The sequence below is a fragment of the Pseudopipra pipra genome, chromosome 1 (assembly GCF_036250125.1).
Source record: "Pseudopipra pipra isolate bDixPip1 chromosome 1, bDixPip1.hap1, whole genome shotgun sequence".
Taxonomy (NCBI): Eukaryota; Metazoa; Chordata; class Aves; order Passeriformes; family Pipridae; genus Pseudopipra; species Pseudopipra pipra.
This window is the reverse complement of record NC_087549.1, coordinates 140186673-140204262: the sequence shown is the minus strand read 5'-3', so window position 1 is coordinate 140204262 and position 17590 is coordinate 140186673.

Genomic DNA, 17590 nt, shown 5'->3' with positions numbered 1-17590 from the left:
ATGGGGTGAAGAATTCATAATAGACATTGTAGATGGGAAATTACATGTTAAAGAAACTTCAATAGTTTCTATTTTGTATGTTTTCTCCCTTTTTTAATGAAGTGAACTGAAAACTAGAAATAAAAAGTTTCTCTTTCTTTTGTATTAGGGAACTGCTTCTTGAAGTGATGCTACAATCCACACCATTAAAAATCTTCCATTAGGATTCACACAAAACGTCATGATTGATCTAGAAAACACAAGCTTTTGGGAAAAAAAGCCCATTGGGAATGGTAGCAGACCACATTTTCATACTTTTGCTCTTCAGTTTTGACATCTGGTAGTTTCTTCTGTTGTAAAAAAACCCAAATGTTTTCTTTAGTCAAAGTACACCAGGAAACTGAGTCCCTGAACCAGCCCCTCCCAGTATCAACGACTATAAGACACAAAACTGTGATAGTTGTTAAAAACTCAAAAAACCCCCACCAAACTAACCAACAAACAAATCACAACAACAAAAAACAACCTAAAAAAAAAGTGAATTTAATCTCGTGCATCTGAATTATTTTCTTTCTAGATTGCAGTGCTTGTTTCTGTTCCATTTGTAAGATTACATCAGCTGCTACCATCAGTGAACATAAAACACCACATGATGTGACAAGCTAAAACTGAATGAGTTTACAGATAAATGCAGGTTAATCTAGGGAATTCCACCAAAGAACTTCCCCCTAAATGAAGTGTGTGCAGCTCTATTACAAGTCTCTGCAGCTCCGCAGTGGAGCAAATATCCACCTGCAGCTCACGAAGAATCCCTGGACATAATATCAAAAGAACTGAGGTAAGATGCTTCACCAACCTGCTCACAGGCATTCTCCAAGCCTTCATCTCACCTAGGAGCCCAGAGGAATTTGTCAAAAAATTATGAAGCGTGCACGGAAGACCTAAAATTTTACTGAGACTCAAAGCCCTTTGCACTGTCCAGGGTGGGTAGTATGATGTGGAGCTGTCTCTACATCAGTACAGTCATATCAGCCCTGAGCACATTTCCTCTTATGGAAAATCATAGAACCATAGAATGGTTTGGGCTGGAAGGGACCTTAAAGATCATTTATTCCCAACCCCCTTGCTATGGGCAGTGACACCTTTCAGTAGACCAGGTTGCTCAATGCCCCATCTAAGCTGGCCCCAGAGCTCACCTGGAGAAACATGTAAAAGGGCCCTAAGAGTCTGCAAGATTTGCTTTGAGCTCTATTTTTTTTTGGCCTAAAGCAAGACAGCTAAGCCGAGGCTAAATCTTGTGCTTTCCAAACAAGTAAGAGGCCTGAATAATGTATTTTGTGTTAGAGATGAGGATTTGATCCCCACATGTATCACAGACTCCTGCATCACTTTGGCAAATCACCTTGTGATGGATTTTCATACACTTGGCACTAAGGCTGGGTCATTATAATAACTGTATGAGGCAAGATCCCCAGAAGAGCTCATTTCCCCTTGTCCAGAGTTCTTTGGATGAATTAGCCCACTATTTTACTTGCTAATGGGAGCTCAGCTCTTCTGAAAACCTGCCTGTACTTGGCAGCCTCAAGTTCCTAAGAAATTTTATCCTCACACCTCTGTTTCTGTTCCTATAGGCATGTTGAAAGAAATCATCTTTCCTTGGAACCCTTTGTCTGGTTTTTCAGTTCCAACCAGGAGTTCCTGGTGGTAAGACCTGTGTTATGTGAAGTATCCTGACCTGTCTTTCATGGCAGGGCACAAACCTCTGGCACACATCTGCCTACCCCTCTTAGACAAATACACGCCATCAATAACAGAAGTCAAACTTAAAGAAGTAAACTGCACAAAGGAAGGACAATGGAAAGTAAACTGCACAAAGGAAGGACAATGGAAAGGGAAATAAAACATCATGTTAGATTCCTCTTTGGTACACTTTAATCTGTTTTCTCTTGTAAGATCCTGGATGTTTGGGACCTATTTCTGCTGTGTACACTTGGCAGATTAGAAGGCACATTTTTTGAAAAAGACGGTGTAAATCCTCTTTGCGGTTTTAATGATGAACATGAACAAGGATGAGTATACGCTCTGTAGGGTAAACATCAGAAGGAGCAAAACACCAGGAGTTCCCAGGAAAGATAAAGAAACTACATTTAAGGTCAGAGGAAACTGAACTTTCCTCAATTTTATGACCACAGCAATTCCTGATTTTTTTCCTGAAATTTGTGTTTAGCATAGGATTCCTCAGGTGTTGGAACTGCTCCTTTGACCTGTGGAAACTTACTCACAAGCAAAGCTGCAAAGATAGTTGTATTCAAATTATACACTGCCCCTAGCAGATCAAAACTCATATTCCAGAAATCCAAGCCTCACACTAGGACGTGCACTGATTGGCAGTGCACAGGTGTTTACAGGTGATGGGGAAAAAAAGGATATTTTTGGCAAAGTTCTGATAATCAGACTTGGATTTGCACTTAGACCAAACAGCTCACAGTAACCACTCCCAACAAAAGTAACAAGAAAGCATGGTAAAATTACAGAAAATAATGCAGAGGCTGGCAGATACAAGTTTTCAATGCTGAATTGCTATTCCAGATGTAGTCAGGGAGGACTCCTGGAAAGGGACAGTGATTCAGTAAAATTTCCCACCGAATAAAAATGTTTGTGAAAACAGGAGGGGGAACATTTACCTGAGCAAAACTCAGGTGTAAGTATCTTAATTTCATGTGTTACCCCTTCATACAGATGCTCCTGAGTTTGAAGCTGGGTTTGTTAAACTTTAAGTAACAAACCATGTGGGTTTCATTCCTTACCGCCCCCTTTGCAATGCATTTCAGTTCTCTAAAAATAAAGCCTTGTTGGGCCATTCTGGGCTGTATGCAGGAAGTAGCCTGGATACAGAATCTTTTGCTTTTAGCAAATCTCTTCAAATCTGTTTAAGACAGGAGCAGTTTGAAGCTCTTACTCTCTGAGAATCACTTGGCAGCTCAAATTAAATGAATTAGGCCAGACTCCAGAAGATGTGACATTGTCACAGCAGGATCAGCAGCAGCACTAGCCAGCATCCTGATTCCTGTTTGCAGATGGGGCGAGAAACCCACTGCACTCTGTCCTCATAGGAGGAGATGAGTGAGATATCACAAGTGCTTTAATCTCAGAGCACCACTAGCTCTCTGAGCACAAAGCCAGGCTGCTGTGTCCCACTGCTGTTTGGTGGCTCCCCTGCCCATATGTGAGTGAGCCGTGGCTAGAGGATGTCCAGCAAGAGAAAGGCAAGGTGGTGTGCTGCCAAAATTCAGGCCACATAGCATTTTCCATTATTGTTCAGATTTGTCTCCTTGGTATCATTATATATTTCTTTTCCATTTTGTTTACGTCTTCCTTTGAAGGAGATATGGCTGCACTTGTTATGAATTCTCAGAAGCAAAGTAGTTAACTGTTGATTATTCCAATGCATTTCTGTGTGCTGGTATTCCATAATGGCCTATAAACAGGGTTTTTTTAGGGATTCTTATTTGAGGCAGAGCAGCAAAACAAACTTACACTCTGGGAAAACTCAGGAGATTTAAAAAGCTTAGAAAAGCTCTGCTGTGAGGAAACAGAGATGCCTGCCTGGTTTGCCTGCACAAGCCTGGCTTCCCTAGGAAGGCTACTTGGAGGAAAATGGGGAGGGGGTCCTTAGGTGAAACCAGCTTCTGTTTTCAGCCCTGCAACTGTGTGAGCTGCTGTAGAGTTCTGGGGCCCTTTGGTGCAGAGGGGCTTTGTGTCAAGAACGCCCATGACAGAACTAAAGGGGTTTAACTCCCCTGGCGGTTGACATCTATCAAAATTGACATATTCCCACAGAACATTCCCATTTTGACCGACTGGCATCTTCACATGGAAAAAAATATTCAGCCGGAAAATATCCAACCGGATCTAGTCCTCACAATGCTCTGCACTGACACTGTTTGCGCACTGGAGGCTGGCATAGCTTTCCCAAGTAAATTAATCCAAGAGGAGCCTTAACAATGAACCACAGCCAGTGTTGGAATATTAAGGCAGAAAACTCTTGTGCATTAGCAAACCCGGGCGGTGCCATGAATATGACTGCAGCAAGTCCACATCAGCTGTTATGGTGCTGATGTCAACTGATCGATAACTCAAAGTCCCATGGAAACGAAGCTGCCCGAAAGCAAACCTGTTCCTTCTCCTCCCATTTAGACTCAACTGCTGAGCAAAACGGCAGAGAAAAAATTGCATGAATTAGACATTCACAGTCCCAATATACTTTTTACTGCCCCTTCATGCCTCTTAAAGAAAGGAAAGGCAGTGCTGCTTGCATCAGTCTGAAGATAAAATCATTTTGAACTTAGGAAACCAAAGACCAGAGCTTTTTTTGTTTTCGTTTCCTAAGCATCCACAGATATGAGATTAATCATAACATTGCTTTACAAAATGTCAGCCAAACATGAGTTTCAGGTTTTTTGAGTGAAATACTTTGTTTGCTCCATTTTACACTTAGAGGATCAGAAACATGAGAGGTTTTATGCAATTTGTGCCGGCTTTAAGACACACTGTGGGTCATTGTCAGACTGATGACTCAAAGAGCAACCCTTGACCTATGTCTGATTCATCTGACTTTGCTACCTCAGAAGTTCACAGCAGAATAATGCAGGTGATATGTTTGGTGCTGATGGTCTTATCCATACCTGCTCAAAACCACTGGCAAAAACCAAGTTCACAGAATTTAGCATCAAACTAAAGAGAATCCCTGCCACAGCCAGGATCTGAACACTGTCCTTTCAGTGACCCTGCTCTTTTCACAGCTTCTCCTCTCCATCTGCTGCAATCTTGTGCTGTCGTGGTGTGTTCTCCCCCTCCTGCACTGCTGTCCCCCCACCAGTCCCTTGAGGCTCTGAGAAAATTTGGGAAGGGCTGATAAATATTCAAGAGGCTAACTGGATCAAAATGTGAATCTTGAAAATGAGGGATAACCACCCCCCCCGAAAAAATGTGCCTCCCATCTATCCAAGTGACAGCACTGTGATGCTTGGGGGATTCTGTGTTCACACCTCTTGTAACAGGCTCTGGCTTTTCTTTAATAGTCCAGCTCCTGGAATAATCTGATTATGTGAAAATGCCATATGTGAAAGTTTATTTAAGGAAAATATTAGCAGCTCTCTTGTTTCAGGAGAAAAGTTCAAAAATATGAAGCTAAGGAGATCAAAATCCAGGAGGTAAATTAAAGAGCTGTTGGGTGACGTCTTTCAGCTTCCCCCTCAGGGTGCCCTTGCTCATGAGGCGGTCTCTCACTTGTGAGTGCTTCATCTGCCTGTTAGGAAGCTCTCTGAACCACAGGCCATGTGCACTTCTTCTGAGAACTACAATTAACACAATGTGTAATTCACAAGTTGGCATCAGGCCAGACTGGCACCCTGTTGCAGGACCGGCTGTGCTGGAAGGGGCACACACAGGCTGAGCTGAGGGGAGGTGCTGCACCAGGAGTGAAGCACGAGAAGTGAGGTGTGCAGCAGGAGCACTGCAGTGACCGCAACAGGAGTCCACTTGGTGAGGGCAGTGGACATGGCACAGGAGTGTCCTGAAGCACGAGCTACCCAGGAGAGACAGCGAGGTTATACTCTCCCAACTACCCCATGGAGGTGTCTCCAGAATGTCAGTCCAGCCTTAGACACAGCCAAAGTCCCATCCTCCCACCTGTGAGAGGAGTCTCTGACACAGGAGCATGTCTGCTGGATCCTCTTTTATCCCATTTCAGCCAGACAAAACCAAATTGCTCTTTAATTCCCCCCTGGAGCATTTGATTCTGCATGCTCAGTCAGTGGTCACTGTAGAGAAGAGCTGGCACTAGATGTGGTGTAAGCAGATGTTGCCATTAATATGCTGTTCATCTTTGGAGCAGCGTGATGCTCATGGTGCACTGGTGGCATGTGGTGTTTCTCATCAGGCTCACTCCTGGGTATCTCTGTTGAGCAGTGCCTGCTGGGCTCCCAGCCACATGATGTGAAGGCAAGACTGCCCTATGAGCTACTGGCCATGCTGGGGAGTCTGTCCTGCAGACAGGCATGGGCTCAGGATGGGCTCACACCACAGCTTCCACTCAGGCTACGCCAGCAAGGGGACTTTGCTGCATCACTCTGAGCTTCTATGTCTTCAGCATCTCCAGCAAGGCTGGTGTCATCAGACAGCAATAAATATCTCACTGCAGAGAAGAGGAAAGCCTTAATCAGTTCCTTGCACGGATCCATTTTTGCATGCGATTTCCTTGTCTGAAGCTACAGGGACAAGATTAGCTGACCTGCAGGGCATGCTGCAAGGCACATTTGCTTCCAGGGCTTTTCCTGGGGCAGTAGGGAAGGCCATAACAGAGGCAATTTGCAGCATGCTCAGCTAGGGGAATGCAGCACTAATAAACAACACTAATTAGTTGCTGTGGTAGTGCTTGAAGCTATGGAGGAGCACTGGGATGCTGCACCTTCCAAAACTGTCCTTGCTCTCTCCTGCTTACTTGGAGCATTATCAATGTAAATCTTTTCACTCTCCCGTCTCTTAGAGAAGTCAATTAGCAGTGATATTAAAAAAAAGAAAAAAGCTCCAGAAATTTGACCCAAGAAGTTTTGCCCATTTAGAAGCAGACCTGGCTGGGCTGATCAGCCAGAGAAAAAGGGCTAAAAGGACAAGTGGTCCCACTGGTCACTTCTGTAGCTGACGAACAAAAGGGTGTTGGGCACTGCAGGGGCATCCCCTCCTGTGAGTCCCAGCCCTTTGGGGAGTGTGTCCTGGCGGATGTCTGCTGCTGCAGCTGTACTGTGGAGTGGCTGTTTCTGTTTTGATGGTTATTGTCCTGCATTGATAAACTAATGTGTTTCCTTCAATATTTTATTTCTTGATCTTTCAGAATAACATTAATAGTTTTGAAAAGTATAATTCCTCTTACCAATATCAGCATTTCTAACTACAAATATATTTCAATGTGGGATTGGAAAATATCAATATAATGAAAATATTGAGTTTGAAAACTTATAACCACTACCACAACTTTGGTGAAAGAACAGCTGGTAGATATTTTTGGCCTGGCAGTTACATTCATGGGACTGCCTTGCAAGTCTGTATCTCAGATTTGCAGTGTGACAGTACCTTTATAGGCAAAGTACTCCTGCCAGAATGGTGAAGGGACATACCTCCAATGAACATAGTTTTTACTTGCTCATATTGGAGGGCTGACAGCAAAGCAAAGAAAGATTTTCTTTTCCCCTTCTTTCTTCTCCTAATTTAAACAGGAGGAAGCCGTCTTAAAATGACTTCACCTCAACAGAAGACTGGAAATTGTTTAAATGACTACAGTGAGGAAAAAGAAGAAAATAATGGGGAAAGAACACCAGGAGACAATGGTGCAGAAAGCAAGCAACATTTTCATTTTGCTCTTGATGTAATGGGCAAATTAGCCAAATTGCTGTTGATAAGGCTTTTGGAGATAGAATAGCTCCATCCAGCCAGGCTGGCAATCTCACCCCCTGGAGAAGTGAAAAGTTTTGTAAGGAGGCCTGGTGCCATGGAAGTGAGATGAACCGAGAGAGGCAGGGTCACCTACTCCTCCTGTAAAGGGACTGCAGCAACCCCAGAAATGCAGGACACACTGGAGTGGGTCTTTCTTGTGTGCTTTACAGGACTCCTTCCCACTATGAGGACACTATGTCTGCATGTTGGCAGACACTCCCATAAGTATAATGTAGTTTTATGTGTTGTTATTCAATAGCTGAAGGACAGCAGGTGCCCTTAGTGCTCTGCTCTCCAGAGAAGACACAGCTCTGCTGGTGTCTAAGTCCTGATGGTAGCAATGGCAGGGAGCAGAAGCAGCAGCTGACGATGGTAAACCTGGTTGCTCGTAGCTTGTTTGTGCCCCTTGCCTGGGCATGAGGAGATTGGTACAGCTGGTTGTCACCATAGTTAACCCTTGCCAATGAGAGAGGGGAGGTGCTTGATCTCAACATCAGAAAGCCAGTTCCGTGAGACCAAGAGCTACCTCCCCCCAGTGCATCTCCTTGTTTGGATGGACACCAAATGGTGTCAAAGCCTGGTGGGGTCAAAGGTGGGTTTAGTGGAGGGCAGCCCAGTAGTCAGATGCTCAGTCAGCTGAAATGTGTTGCCAACACTGCAGCAGATTAGCACTCACCTGCCTCCACTCCTTTCCTCACAAATGCTACATTCAAATGAGGGCAATGCTTGTGTCCTTGCTGTAGGTGAACCTAGTGTCTAACCCTAAGGTTTGGGGGGTTGACCGCAGGTTGCCCACGTTGACTTCCATCTACAGAGTCTCCCCTGGCATGTTCTGGGGACCCTTCAGACTCTGGGAGGGGCCTGACATGCAAGAGACAGGAATGAAGGTTTATTTATGAAGATAAAGATAATAAAAGCTACTGGATTCATCCCTTTATACTTTCAATATGTCTTTCTGAACCTATCAGTTTGGAGCTGCTCTTGTCGAGGGTTTGCTTCTTGTACAGCCTGTAGCACTGCACAATTGGAGACCCTCGGTGCTATAATGGAGCAGAGAGTTATTTTGGTTATTGTCTTCAGGCACACAAAGAGTATGAAACAGCTTAGGGTTTTGTTTGTTTGTTTTTCAATAGGCTCTCTGGAGCACAAGAACAGGATGGGATTTCCAGAGAGGGCTCAGGGTGCTTCTGGCTGGGCTGGGCAGGCTGGCCATGGCTATCCCTGACACCCTGCAGATGTTTCACAGGACTGCAGAGACCAGTGCAATAGCTCACCTGCAGCATAAGATTCATGATTTCAGCTGGGAACTGGGAGTTTTACCAGGATAAGGACTGAAGGGACAAGGGCCCCTTTTTGACAAGAGTGGCATTTAACAGCTGTCAAATGTACTGACATGGAGTAGAAAAAGCTACTTACGTAAAGCCATTACAAAAATTGAAAACAATTTAGCGCTAATGCCTAGATTGCCCTTCACTCTCAGGGAAGATGTAGGAAAAAACTGTGTGCTCTCAGTTTTCTGTTTAAATGGGCAGGTTTCCTCAGGAAAAGCCTTTGACCTGCGAATAGCTAATACAGAAATGCTCCACTTTCTCCCAGCTTTTTAAAGCTGTTCCTCAGCTCTCCATTCTAGTTAGACCACAAAATATGCCAAGTTGAAAGGGACCCACAAGGATCATTGAGTCCGACTCCTGGCCCTGCACAGGATGTCCCCAAGAGTCACACCGTGTGCCTGAGAGTATCCTCCAAATGCTTCTTGAACTCTGTCAGGCTTGGTGCTGTGACCATTTCCCTGGGGAGCCTGTTCTAGCACCCAACCACCCTCTGGGTGAAGAACCTTTTCCTAACATAGAACCTAAACCTCCTCTGACACAACTTCAGGCCTGGGTCCTGTCACTGGTCACCACAGAGAAGAGACCAGTGTCTGTCCCCTCTCTTTCCCTCACAAGGAAGTTGTAGAATGCAAGGGAAATCAAGGAATATCCAGGTACAAAATGATTGCTTAAACCTATTGTATTTCAGGACACTGCAGCCTTGTCTGAAAGAGTTTTTCAAAAATTTTGGTTTTGGGGAACAGATAAGCGGGAGCTCACTCATTGATACAGATGATGGAAGTAGTATTTCACTGGAATGTAAAGTTGGGTTTTTTCCCCCTCTGTAAAATAATAATTCAGCTAATCAAATCTGAGAAATACAGGAAATCTCATCTGGAAAAAAAACAAATGGAAATATACCTTTGCAGGTAATCATCCTTGAATCCTGTCAGGGTAACAGGCTTCTTGCAGGTCTTGCCATCATTACACAAACTCAACAAAACCCATAATGCCCATATCAGGGACAGTGATATTGAGTGCTACAGAAATGGTGTATAAGGTGTCAGACACCCTTCAACAAGTGTCTTGTGGTGTACAAATGAAGGAGAGTGGTTCCATGAAGGCACCCTCTGCTCATGGCCTCAGGATGAATATAAACACTCACTGGAGAGGTGTTGCAGAGGACATGCACCTGAGGATACACAGGAAATTCATAAAAAAAGATCCAGGGAAAGTGTGAAGAGGCTGCAAAAAAAAAAAAGTGCACCTTGAAATAAAATGAGGGGCCAGAGTGGGAGGGTATCAAGCCTACCACAGCAAAAGGGGTAATGAAAGAAAAAAAATATATATTGTGGTTTGTGTTTGCGTAGTGGCACAGGGCACATACAGGGAAAGAAGAGAGAGAAGTGAAGTTCATTTCAAAATAGAAAACATGTCCCTTAGAGAGCCTGTGAACCATCCAGAGAACCAGGTTTGTTCTGTGTCCTGCCATGAGAGACAGTCCAACAGCTCCCCTGGAGAAAATCCTTATCAAGTAGCCAATTTTCAGTGTGACCTTGAACTGAAATCTGTGAACCCTGGTCCAGAAGTGGTTTCTTCCAGTTTCTGGAAGTGCTGCAGTTGGAAAATCATTGAAGCAGTCATGGGCACTCAGGAAACCCCATCAAGAAACCTGGCAGCTTTAGATGGATCAAAACCTGGAAAACAGAGATTTTATTCCCAGATCTGAGGGTAAACTGATATGTGACATTGTGGGAGCCAATCCACCTATCTTTGCTTCAGTTTCACCATATGTAAAATGAGCATAATTAACATTTTTGTATTGTGCTTTCTGTTCTACTAATGAAAAGACTGGATAAGAGTCCAGTATTAATTATTATTGTCATTATTAAATAGGCAATTAATTAGAGAGAAGCCCAGATCATTGAGAGTCTTAAACCAAAGATACTGATTGTCTTGCCCTAAGCTGCCAGGCATCAGTGCTGTGTGTATGCAATCCTGCAGAAATCCTGCTCTCCCTGTCTGTGTGGCCACAGGGCTCACTGCCTGTGAGCCAGGAGCCACCACCCCAAGCTGGTCACATCAGGCAGGGGATCTCTTGAGAAATGTGCCACTGTGGGTCACTCTGGACAGAGTAAGATAAAAGCTGGTGTATAGGAAACAGCCTCAAGCCCTAATGAAGGGCCAGTATCTAATGAGCTTTACCTGACCCACTGGTTGCAGGGACATAGTAATGATGTGCTCTTGCACTCTCCCTGCTGATAGGATTTCTATATAATCCATTTAGCATGAAAATCCTTTCTCAGAAATCAGCATGCATTGTCACCTACAATGACACCTTAGATACAGTGGTATATATTTTATGAAGGACTTACGAGGACGATCACAAGCTGAAGTAACATAACTGACCTGACTGTGCTCTCGGCTTGGATTCAGCCTAGGGCTGCTGCATTATATTAGCTTGGGTTATCTGAAAAGAAAATGCCTTTGACAATCAGGATGGATTTGAATGGTCCTTCAATATATGCAGTTCAATGGAAATAAGAAAGAGCATTTCCTTCACCTCTGTGGACTCTGCCTTAGAAACAGGCAGACATACTTCTTGTAAAGGAATATTATCCATATTGATGTTTGAAGTTTGCTCATAATTCACTTGACCCATCCTTTTCTGTCTGTGCCACACTTTACAGCCCTCACTCGAAGCTTTGTCTCAATGTCTCAGTGCCTGCAATGAGCATGTTAATGCTTTGCACCATGCATCAGAACAAAGATGGACTTTTTTAAATGAATTGTCTTGTAGTAACAGCTCCATTATTAATATTCTCCCCAGTTATTCAAGGAGGTATGATGTCTTTATACAAACATAAATTAATCCTTAAGATTTATCTTTGAGAAAGACATATGTAATTGTGCATAACTATGCAATTTACTTAGCAGGTATTGTCCTTCTTAAGGACTGATTTATATTTCAGGATTAATGCTAATTACACACACAAGGAAATGCCTGGAAGACCAAATGCTCAAACCTACCAGATCCATATTTTGAAGTGTCTGGAGTAATGCATTTTCCCAGGCTTGTGTTCAACAGCTGTAGCACTGGTGGAGATTTCCTTAGCAAGGAAAGGAACATCAATGGTTGGGAACCTTCATTGCCTCTAAGATTTCTATTCAGTAGGTTGTTTGATTTCCTTTTAGCTTTACCTCAATAGACATGTTTTAAAAACAAAATAACCCACTTTCACATGGATCAGTGATGAATAATATATGGAAAAAAAATAGCAACCAATAATTGCAGACAATGAAGGGTTTGTTTACCTCTTAAGGAAATTCTCTGCTATTGATGAACTGCATAGAAGCAAAAGCTAAGACACAGCTGAGGAAAAATCAGTGTGGGATGAATTGGTAGTAAAACTAATGGGGAAAAAGTTCAATTCAAACACATGGATCTCTGTCAAAACCAAGCCAGGAAGAAAAAAAAATCAGTTCTGTGACAGTAATATTGTCTTATATTAATATTAGTATAATTCACTACTACTTTTGAAGCAGTATGAATATGCAAACAGATTGAAGTTTCTCCTTGCCCACATGAACACGAGCGATAGGGAGACAAGACAGCAGGGCTGTGCATGCCGTGCAGGGCAGGGCTGGAGGGTATAGGACTGACAGGGACAGGGCTGGCTTTCCAGGATGGGAAGGCAGCTATCTCTGCTGGATCTGTGCTGTTTGCTCTGAAGTGCCTGAAGCTGCCTGGATAGATGGTGTGTCAGCCATCTCTCCAGGTGATCATTCCAAATATGCAAACCATCCACTTATGGAGCATTTATTGTCTTTTTTTGTGCTCCCTTCTGCTCTGCACGTTTCTCCACTGCTTTGCAGTGGTGGCAATTCCGGCCCCTTATTTAGTTTGCCCGCAGGCTGGGTAAGGTGTAGGCAAGTACTTCTGCTTGGGAAAGAAGAGAACTTGTCTTCCTCCTGTTGGCTGCCAGGGGAATGCCAGGCACTTTGGGGACCCAGCAGAGATCTAGACACAGCCCCACAGCAAGCAAGGACTTCTCTGAATTTACAGAAGCAGCAAATAGTTCTAAGAGCTGATGAGGGAAAGGAAAATGGGGCCCTCTTGTTTTGGTCTCTGTCAGTCTCCTTGCTTGCTTCTTGTCCTCAGTGTCCCTGAGAAAGGTCAAGGAGAGAACAGGCATTTTTGGATGAGGTGAAATGGTGCAGGTGAAGGGTGTCCAGAAAAAAGGCTCTCCAAAAAGAAGACGCCAAACAGAGTGTATGGGGATATGGCAGTCTGGGGAAACCAGGGAGGGAGGGAGACACCATCACTGCCCAGCAGCTCCAGTGCCTGTCCCTGGGGGCAGCAGCAGTGGCCAGAGCCAGCACTGGTGTCACTGTAGCTCCAGAGCCGCTTGCCTCTGCCATGGGACACGGAGGAAGCCAAATGTACACCCTCCCTGCCAGCAGGAAAATGGTGTTTTCCTGCAGAAACTGTCTTTCACAGCAGTTAGTCTTTCCTCAGGGCTCACCCAGTCAAACCAAGAAGGCTTTCCTTTTAATGAGACTATCCCTCTGAGAGATGAGGAAACTCCATTCTGGCCTTGAGTCAACAACGTCTCCATTTTTATTCCATTTCTTCAATGCATCCTGGTGTTTTGGATGACGTGTAGGGGTGGCACAGCAGAGCTGTCTTGCAAGGGAAGAGGAGACATGCCACGCCTTATTTAGGTGTCATCCTCATTGCAACATGGAGCTGCTAAATGGACCCTGAAGCTCTCCACAGATACAGGCAAGGCAGTAAAAATAAATGCCAAAAGGTGACAATGCCACACCCTTGTCATGGGTAGGGAGCTTACTCCCCAGCTTGGAATGCTGGGCTAATGGGATGTAGTGGAATCTTTATGAATAATAGTAGCAAACACTGCAGGAAGGGTTTGGGAAGCTCTAAAGGATTGAGGAAGTATGATGGGCGTATCTGGAAGGAGTGATAACTGTGCTTTGTAAAACAGTGTTTGAGGCTTTCAGAGTGGTTTTGGAGTTTGTCAGAGATGAGTTCTGAGGGCTGGAATCACCACCTGCTTGGTTGGTTCTCATCTGACTAAGCACAGATATATTTAAACTTATCCTTTAGACTCACTTTGAAGAAAAAGCAGAGAAATAAGCACTTTAGGGGTGCAATTCTCCTTCTGCTAAAGGAGAGGTCAAAAACAGGTGACAAAGATGTATCCTCAAAGTACCTATTTCCCTCAACTGAGTATAAAAAGCCTGTGGTGACTTGTTCTACTGGAGACATCCTCACTGCAGTTATCCAAAGGAAGGCAATGAAAATCCCACTGTAAGTGATGCTAAAGAGAATAAAAATGTGATCAGGGAGCTCATCAATGTGGACCACGAAGTGCAGCAAAATCTGGAGCTGGATGTCAGAGCTTGGGGCTTTTAGATCAAAGGGAAGGCGTTCTAGGAATGATATTAACCAAACGTGGGAAAGGTTTAGCATAGGCTGGGGTGGATTTTCAAACCCCAGAAATTTTCCTACAATGCATTTTTAAACAGAAATATTCTAGTTCAAAGGCAAATTAATTTAGGGAATCTCAATGTTTATAACAGTGTCTTCTGATTCTGTATTTGGCAAATCTAAATGGCAAACTGAAGACAGGTTTCACTAGGTTTAGTACATTTTAAGATTTACAAGTTACTGTGCTACAGTGATGAGAACTGGATCTGATGGGCATTAGTAATGCTGAGCTCACCAGGGCTCCATTTGCAGTATCTGTCACTCCTTCACCAGGTCTGCTAGAAAGAAAAATACTTCTTTGCTTGGGCTGTCCAAGGCTGTATCAGGAAAGCAATTATTTTGAAAGGGAAATGACTGAAATCATTCAGGGTTTTGCTCCACAGAACAAAAAAGCAACACAATTGAAACTGGGATGTTGTGGAAAGATTGGGGAATGCTTATTTTCTTGACTGAGTCACCCCCACCTTTTTCCCATGTAGGTAGTTACTGCTCATTCAGACATGAAAATGGCACAGAGCTGTACTTGGGAAAAAGGCTGAAATCAACTTCACAGAAGTTGATTCACAGACAAGCATGTTTTTCCAGGCCAAACACTATAAATGCATTGTTTAGGAAAGACTGAATTGAAAAAGGGGCTTGAGCCAGGGTAGCAGTGAAGTGCAGCCTCCCCACAACTCTGGTTGTGTTTGGCTGGTCTCTACCAAGGCAGGGCTCTATGTTGTGCCTCATGCCACTGCCACATCACATTAGTTAAGCTCTCCTAAAGGCATTTAGAGAACAAACTGCCGGCTCTAACATGAGCTGTCTTCATCTCACAGTTTACTTGATTAAAAGCACAAAAAGAGAAGAGTTTGTGGCAGCAGGGGCATCCCTCTCTTTTAACTCTTATTTTCATCAGTTTGTGCATGTTGTGATTTTCCCTTTCTTCTTCCACAGGGATAGAGCACCTCCCCTGTGTGGAAAGAGAGCTGGGTTTATTCAGTCTAGAGAAGAGAAGGCTCCAAGGAGATCTTGTTATGACCTTTTAGTACTTGAAGGGGGTCTATAAGAAAGACGGTGACAGACATTTTAGCAGGGCCTGTTGTGATAGGACAAGGGTCAATGGTTTTAAACTAAATGAGGGTAGATTGAGACTAGATATAAGGAAGAAAATGTTTATGATGACGGTGGTGAAACACTGGAACAGGTTGCCAGAGGGCTGGTAGATGCCCCTACCCTGGAAACATTCAAGACCAGGTTGGACAGGGCTCTGAGCAACCTGATCTAGTTGAGGTTGACCCTGCTCACTGCAGGAAGGTTGGACTAGATGACTTTTAAAGGTCCCTTCCAACCCAAAACATTCTATGATTCTACCTTTTGAAATATTTTTTTGTCTACTTCAGAAACACATTTCACTAATTCTCTTTTTTAATACACATGCAGGTGTATATATAAATATACATACCTATGACATTGTGCCTTCTGTTTGAATATACTATCTGGGGCAGAAGTGGTAGTTTCAATCCAGGGCCTAGCAGGAGGGATTTCCCAGAGTCCTTTGGGAAGACTCCTGAGCTTCATTGTATACAGAGACATCCCACAGTAGTGTAGCAGGATGGGTTGTTTGTTCAGTGGCCAACTTGGAAACTATGAGGCCACCACACCTGAATGCTACACAACCTTTCCTCATATATATAGTCACTTTTTTTCCTATCCCTCTCCTTTTGGCTGTCACTGTTTCTACTCCCATGTATCTCTGTGTCTCCCTCAGTGACACCCTCAATATGGCACAGCTTCCCTAGACCTGTGCTCTGTCCCTAATGTCTAATCACTGTGCCTAATCCCTCACATGCAAATTCTTCAGTCACTGCAGCTTGCATTGTTATTTTGAGTCACTGAAGCTGGATATTAAAAAGATCTGTTTAATCTTTGTCTCATCCCTTTTTCATATGTAAAGATCAAATCCCTTTTGAGAGGACACATTAAATATTTAATGTTATATTACACTTGATCTTCACCAAAAGCCTCTGAGAAGGCATTTGTGAAATCCTAGGCTTAATTAATAGTCATCTCTTTTTTTTAGTTTTCTTTTTTCCCTCTTCTCCTTTTCCTTTTTTTCTCTTTTTCTTTATATTTCCTTTTTCTTTTTTCTTTTTTCTCTTTCTTTTTTCTTTTTCTTCTTTTTCTTTTTCTTTCTTTTTTCTTTTTTCTTTTTTTCTTTTTCTTTTTCTTTCCCTTTTTCTTCTTCCTTTTCCTTCTTCCTTTTCTTTCCCTTTTTCTCCTTCTTTTCTTTTTCCTTTTCTTCCCCCTTAAGAAATAGCAAGTTGGTGTTTAAGAGGAAGCAAATAAAGGGAAGCACCGTGGTGTATGAAGAATGGAAATACCCCACAGGGTATCTTGGCCATAGGTGAGATGTTGCTGTTCATCACCCCCTTGTGGGATCTGCGACATGGTGCCTGGAACCACACTGGCACCCGGTGGGTGAGAATCCCCAGCAGAGCCCCTGCCTGTGGGTAGCCATGGGACATCAGAAGGGGCAGCAAGGAAACTTAAAAATTGACTAACAAGAAGCAACAGGGTTCAGCACCAGGCTGGAAAGCAGAACACAGATGTAGATGTGCTGGGAATAGCTGTCCCGGAGATGGGACGCTACCTTGCTGCCTGCTGGCTGCTTGAAGAGGGAGGTCTGTGGTAACCTCAGCCCCATTCCTTATCTCGCTGCCCCCTGGGCATTCACTCCCTTGCAGAGGTATAGCAGGATCCCCACGCTGCCCCAATGTAAGCCTGGAAAGGCAGTGATGGCTTGGCTGGGATGGTTGGGGAGAAGGACACACTGCCTGCTCCCTCTGCAGTGCACAGCCTCACCTGTGCCAGTGCCAAGGAGCCTGGAAAGGATTGCCACAATTGATAGTGAGGGTGGGGTGGTGGAAAAACACCCTGGAGCCCCTGTGCTATCACAAACGTCAGTAAGAGCTCCACTGCCAACCTGTGAGAGGCAGCTCCACCACCCAAAAATGCAACAAGAGATGAAATGTTCAGGGCTATGTGCTTAGAGAACCTGCCTGACTAAAGAAGTCCTAAGTTTGAGTAGCCTACATAAAAAATAAGATATCAACACAGGGAGAATTTTACATGTGAATACTGTGGTCTGGTTCAAGTTTTCTTTGTTGCATCTTTCTCAGGGAAAAGAAGTGATTTTGCAGCAGGATTCTGCTTCTCCATGGATTGCAGCCCTGACCAACGGAGAAAAATAACCTGGAAGATTTTGCTTTGTGTTCTGTGCTGAGTGAACAAGAGCATAAAAATACTTTCTAACCAC